The 6,008-nt window shown below is 48.3% G+C and overlaps 1 protein-coding gene across 1 annotated transcript in view; it reads left to right on the plus strand.

Annotated features, from left to right (window-relative positions):
- RNF213 (ring finger protein 213) overlaps positions 1–6,008 on the plus strand; it is a 166,507-nt gene that overhangs the window by 21,847 nt on the left and 138,652 nt on the right. The window lies entirely within an intron of this gene.

Genomic DNA, 6,008 nt, shown 5'->3' on the forward strand with positions numbered 1-6,008 from the left:
GGAGCTGCTGCCCTCCCCAGCAACCCTCCTTTATTTATTTTTCAAATTTCTGCCCCGCCCTCCCAGCCGCAGCTGGCTCAGGCGGCTTACATTAAAACAGATAAATTATATTAAAATATGAATTACGATTAAAACAATTCTAAAACTTTAATAAGATGCCAGTAGTCGGTGTTTGTATGACGGTGCAGCCATTATTCAGAGTTCTCAGCTGGCAGTCAGCTCACCGTGTTCATTTTGATTGTCCTAAGAGTGCTTGCTGTTCTTTAGGCTGTTGGTGGCAATTTCCAGAATCCGGAATCCAGGGCCCTCTTGCTTTCAACCATGTGATGTTCTTCATCGTTGATGGTGGCGGCTCCCAAAAGCCTGGTGGAAGAGCTCCATTTTACAGGCCCTGCGGAACTGTAAAAGGTCCCGCAGGGCCCTGATCTCCTCCGGGAGCTCATTCCACCAGGATGGGGCTGCCACCGAGAAAGCCCTGGTCCTGGTTGTTGACAGCCTAGCCTCCTTAAAACCTGGGAAGGCCAGCTGGTTCTGGACCCCTGACTGCAGTGCTCTCTGGGGAACATGTGGGGAAAGGCAGTCCCTCAGGTATGTAGGTCCCTGACCATGTAGGGCTTTAAAGGTAAGAACCAGCACTTTGAAACAAGTCCGGTATGCTATCGGCAGCCAGTGCAGGACCTTCAGCACAGGCTGTATGTGCTCCCATCTAGAGAGCCCCATCAGGAGCCTGGCTGCGGCATTTTGCATCAGCTGCAGCTTCCGGATTTGAGACAAGGGCAGCCCCATGTAGAGAGCATTACAGTAGTCCAATCTCAAGGTTGCTGTCGCATGGATTACTGTTGCCAGGTCATTGTGTTCGAGGTTGGGAAGCAGCTGCCTGATCAGCCGAAGATGGTAAAAGGCTGATTTGGTAGTGGCTGCTATCTGTGCCTCCATAGTTAAGGAGGCATCCAGGAGCACTCCCAAACTTCTGACCTCCAGCTCTGGCACCAGTGGTGCCCCATCGAAGGTTGGGAGCGGGATCCCTAACCCCAGCCTGCTCTGACTCAGGCACAGGACCTCCATCTTCATCAGATTCAGTTTCAGTCAGCTCCCGCTGGTTCCCAAAGTGGGCAGTACCGCCCCCTGAGGGTGCTGGAACGATGCAGGTGGGCGGTTGGAGCCTTGGGTGCAATTGGGGTGGGTTGAATGCAAATAAAGGGGTGGTGGAATCATAAAGAGCCCAGAACCTGTCTAAAGCAGCCTTTTGGTGGTAGGCCAAATAAGTTTGGGAACCAATGGCTCAGCCTAAGCTAGCCAGCCACTGCTTGTAACGGCCGGTCCAGATCTTCCGGTTTGGAGTCGGACTGACTGCCCAACAACAGATAGAGCTGGGTGTCATCTGCATACTCGTGATAACCGAGCCCATGTCTCCGGGCAATCTGTGCAAGGGGGTGCATATAGATGTTGAAAAGCATCAGGGACAGCACTCCCTTGTGCTGCTGTCGCTGCAGACGTTCTCTGGAGGTAAGTTGCTTGGTTTGTCTTGGGCTGGGGAGGTCGGGTGGAGGGGAGGGCCAGCATCCATGGAGGATTGCTGGCCTTGGGGTGGCTGGGCAGCCGCAGGCCCTTCCTGGGGCTGCCGGCTGCCTTTTTTTGTGCTGGACCGTGGGGGGGGGGGGGCTGGTATCCTTGGAGGATTGCCAGCTTCCTGGTAGCTGGGTAGCCGCTGGCCCTTCCTGGGGCTGCTGTCCACCTGTTTTCTGATGGGCTGGGGGATGCCGGCCTTGGCGCTTAGGAAGTGACACTACCTGACGTTACATCCATCATTCCATTTGAAGATAACAGAAGAGATAAAAGACAGGTTGGCTGAAGTGTGGCAAGGAGGGAAAAATCCAGAGAAAGGTTGCCAAGAGGAGAGAAAGAGGAAACAGTGCAGGGAGAGAGATATAGGTGAAAGTGAAGTATCACTTGCAAGTGCTTGCAGGTTCCCCACCATGCACCTGAAAAACAGGTTGCTTACCTGTAACTGAACATCTTCGAGTGGTCATCTGTGCATTCACACCTCTGGGATATAGTGCGCCTGCACCGACCTCAATCGGTTCCTCTTGAAAGCAAAAGGGATTTTCGTGCCTGCCCCCTCGTCACGTGCCGGCCCCACTGCGCATGACTAAGGGAGGGGCACTACTATCCCACCAGTTCCTTCTGACCGCTGCAATCAGTCTCAGAGTAAAACAAGAGGAGAGGACCAAAAGCAGAGGGGAAGGAGGACAGGTGGTGTGAATGCACAGATGACCACTCGAAGATCTTCAGTTACAGGTAAGCAACCTGTTTATCTTCTTCGTGGTCTCTGTGCATCACACCTCTGGGAGATTAGCAAACAGTAAACAAGCCCACCGGAGGAGGAAGCGGAAGGTCCTAGACTTGCACCGCCTGCAACCATGCCCGTCCCACCACAGAGCGTCGATGAAGACGCCCACCCGGAGCGTAAAGCTTAACGAGCGTGTGGAGGGTGGGTGGGTGACCCATGCTGCTGCCTGACAGATGTCAGTGAGCGGCGAACCTCCCAGGGAGGCTGTAACAAGCCCACTGCCCAGTGGTAAATGCTTGGAGTGGGCCCGGGAGTAGCCGTTTGGGCAGAAGGTAACACAGTAGATGGTTCCACAATTCACCTAGATAGACGTTGCAAAGAAACCTCTTCCTCACACAGGTGTGCTATAAAAGACGAACAAGGCTGGTGACTGCTGGAACCACCTTGTTCCATTGGGGTAGAAGAGTGTAGCTCTCTAAACATCCAGAGCATGAAGCCAGCATTCATCGTCACTTGTAGGGAATGGGAAAACATCGAAAAATGCAAGTTCGCAAGTAGAGTTTGGAACAAGCTTGGGCAGGAAAGAGATATCTGAGGCCAAGGTGACACCATCAAATAGAAAACCAATATGGAGAGTCACAACGGAGTGCAGACAATACTCTCACTCGTCATGCTGAAGTAATGGCTACAAGGAAAAACAGTCTTCCACTGCAGACTAGACTTGGCCATGGGCTCAAACAGCTGTGTGTTGGTCTGGACAGCACTAGATGTAAGTCCCAGAAGGGAGTCAGCCCACTAGCCAGAGGAAAGAGCCATCCTTATAGGGTATAATGGAGAATTCCACTCGCGGAGTTGTGCCACTACTGCAGCACAGCTTCGTGAGTGAGGGGAAGGCATTTGAAGTTTAAACCACTTGCCTTCACTTGTGGACTCCTGGAGTGGAGGGAAGGTGTTTAAACTTTAAATGTCTTCTGAAGTTGCCAAGTAGCCCGTCCAAATAAAAACCAAATAATATCAGCGGACGCAGCTACTTTGGTAGCCAAATACAGATCTTTGATTTGTCTCAGTATATTTCGAGCACACACCCTAGATGAAACCACTAAATCTGTTGAGGGAACAAAGCTTCAGATGAATTAACCGTCACCACAGATGCAAGCCTGACCTTTTGGGGACTTCACTGCAGCTTAGGCCAGCCACAAGGATTGTGGTCACAGAAGGAATCCACACTTATTATAAATCTTCTAGAGCTCAAAGCCATTCAGCTAACACTCCTTCATTTCCGGAACCAATTGAAGGTGAGGATCCTCATTTGCAACATGACAGCCAAAGCACATGTAAACAAGCAATGAAGAACAAGATCCAGCATGCTCCATGTGGATACACGAAGGTTGTTTTCCTGGGTGTAGGATTGGATCTTCAACTTGAGGGCTGACCATATGCTTGGACACCCTGGAAGTGAGACTGGCAGAGCAGACATCAAGTTTTACCAGTCTCATGGTACCTACATCCTTCGGTATTGAGATTGCTCTGTAGTCAGTTGGGTTATCCACTAGTGAACCTCTTCGCCTCTTGGGGGAACTCAAAGACCCCCAAGCTTCTTTAGTGGCTTTCATTGTCAGGAAGTGGAGCATGTTCTCCCAGATACCTTCCTCCCATGCCTGACCATTCCTGAAATATTAGAAAAGATAATTTAGGAGGTGGTGGAGGTAATCTGTGTCACATTGCTGGTTGACTATGGTAGAGCTGTCTAACTTTCTGGGCCTTTGGGGAAAGCCCTCTCATCTCAGAGTCCCATATATTATCTGGATCCAGGGTGGCTGCATGAGGACTGAATGGAAGACTCTACAAAAGCAAGGTTTTTCTAAAGAGGTCATTGAGGTAATATTGGCATCCAGAAAAACTTTGATGGTCTTGTCTACTTGAAGTAGTCCTGGAAAAACTGATGTCATCAAGCTGAGCCGAGCTGAATGAATTCCGTCTGGAACACGTCTAAGTCTACAGCTGAACAAAAATCCCCGTCGGCTGCAAGCGTGTGCGACTTAAAAAGATTTATATGTTGTCCTCCCTTACCTCCTATGAATCATTGTTAGTCCCTTGTTAATATGTGTAACTGTAAATCGCTCAGAGCCAGCCGCTCTGCAGGATTGAGCAATTAATAAATCAAAAGATAATAATAATAATAACTGTACCTGGGCAGTCTTCTACAGGTGGTGCAGGAGAAAGAGCATTAAGAATATATCAGTTTCCCTTCTCACCTGAGGGAAAAGAAATGACATTATTAGGACTTACAGAGGGCTCTAAGAATGGAACATTTTGTCCCATCCTGATTTAAGGGAGGATGTTTTGTCAACATGTGGAACTGATGTCCACTTCCCATAAGAGTCTCTCTGTTACTATGTTTCAGTATATTGCCTTCTTTGTTGGCTGCCTCTCTGAAATATTTACCGTATTTTTCGCACCATAAGACGCACTTCCCCCCCAAAAAAAAAGTGGGGGGAAAATGTGTGCATCTTATGAAGCGAATACTGCCTTCACCCCCCCCACCCCCAAGCCCACGGGAGCCCATGGAAAGGCTTGAAGACTTACATTTGAAACGACACGTTCTCAGGTCCATTAAGCATATAAAAACGAAAGTAAACCAAGAGCTCCAAGAGGACCAAACTAAATCACACAGAAATTAAGGGAAGAGCAGACTGTTCCATTGGGAGGGGGAAGAAGGCTGAACAGGGCTTGGAGATCCAAGTGCCGTTCAGCCTTTTTATATGCTTAATGGACCTGAGAACGTGTCATTTCAAATGTAAGTCTTCAAGCTCCTTTTTAACAGCTGGTGGGGAACTTGGGGAAAGCAAACATACACAGAGGCTTTCATTTTCTGTCCCTTCCCATTTTTTTCTTCCCCTTTCTTTGCCCCCTTTCTTTTCCTTTCTCCAATTTCTTTCTTTCCCTTTCCTGCCTTCTTTCCCTTTCTATCCCTTTCCTTACATTTTCCTTCCTTCCTTCCTTCCTTCCTTCCTTCCTTCCTTCCTTCCTTCCTTCCTTCCTTCCTTCCTTCCTAGTCTTCGCTTTCATGTGAATAAACTTTGTTGGTCTTAAAGGTGCCACTAAACTCAAACTTTGTTCTGTTGCACTGGAACAGATATTCTTAAGTACCACTGCTAATGAAATACTGAGCTGCTATCCTACCTTAAGCATGTGTGGACAGGAGGTGTTGGGTGTACCCTAATAATTTGTGAAGTCTTTTGTACAGTGTAACCCTATTGCCTGTGTAGAAGAGCCCTCTTGAACCATTCTGGTTTGCATAGGCTTCTCTCCCCACTGAACAGCAGCAGAAGAGGCACTTTTTCCTGTTTTCCTCCTCTAAAAACTAGGTGCGTCTTATGGTCAGGTGCGTCTTATGGAGCGAAAAATACGGTATCTTCTCCTGTTGTTACGTTATCCATGTGACAGCATGTTCCTCTTTTATTTATAATAATAAATTCTGTTGGGGCTCTGAAAGTCTTAAAATGTAGTAGCAGCTACAGAGGGAGAAGGAATAAAAAGAGTACAATTTGTGTTCTGCCTCAAAGGATGTTGGGAAGTTCTCTTAACTATCAAAGTTATGTCCTTAAATTCAAGATCAAAGGTGTCTTCACGGTGTTCTGTTGATAAATTCTCATCTCTTCTTTGTTGAAGACAATGTATCAAGTGTGATGCAGGTATTTCTCCCCCCCCCGCCTCC

Source organism: Gekko japonicus, unplaced genomic scaffold (genome assembly GCF_001447785.1).
Source record: "Gekko japonicus isolate JY-2015 unplaced genomic scaffold, Gekko_japonicus_V1.1 scaffold1415, whole genome shotgun sequence".
In the NCBI taxonomy this organism is placed as follows: Eukaryota; Metazoa; Chordata; class Lepidosauria; order Squamata; family Gekkonidae; genus Gekko; species Gekko japonicus.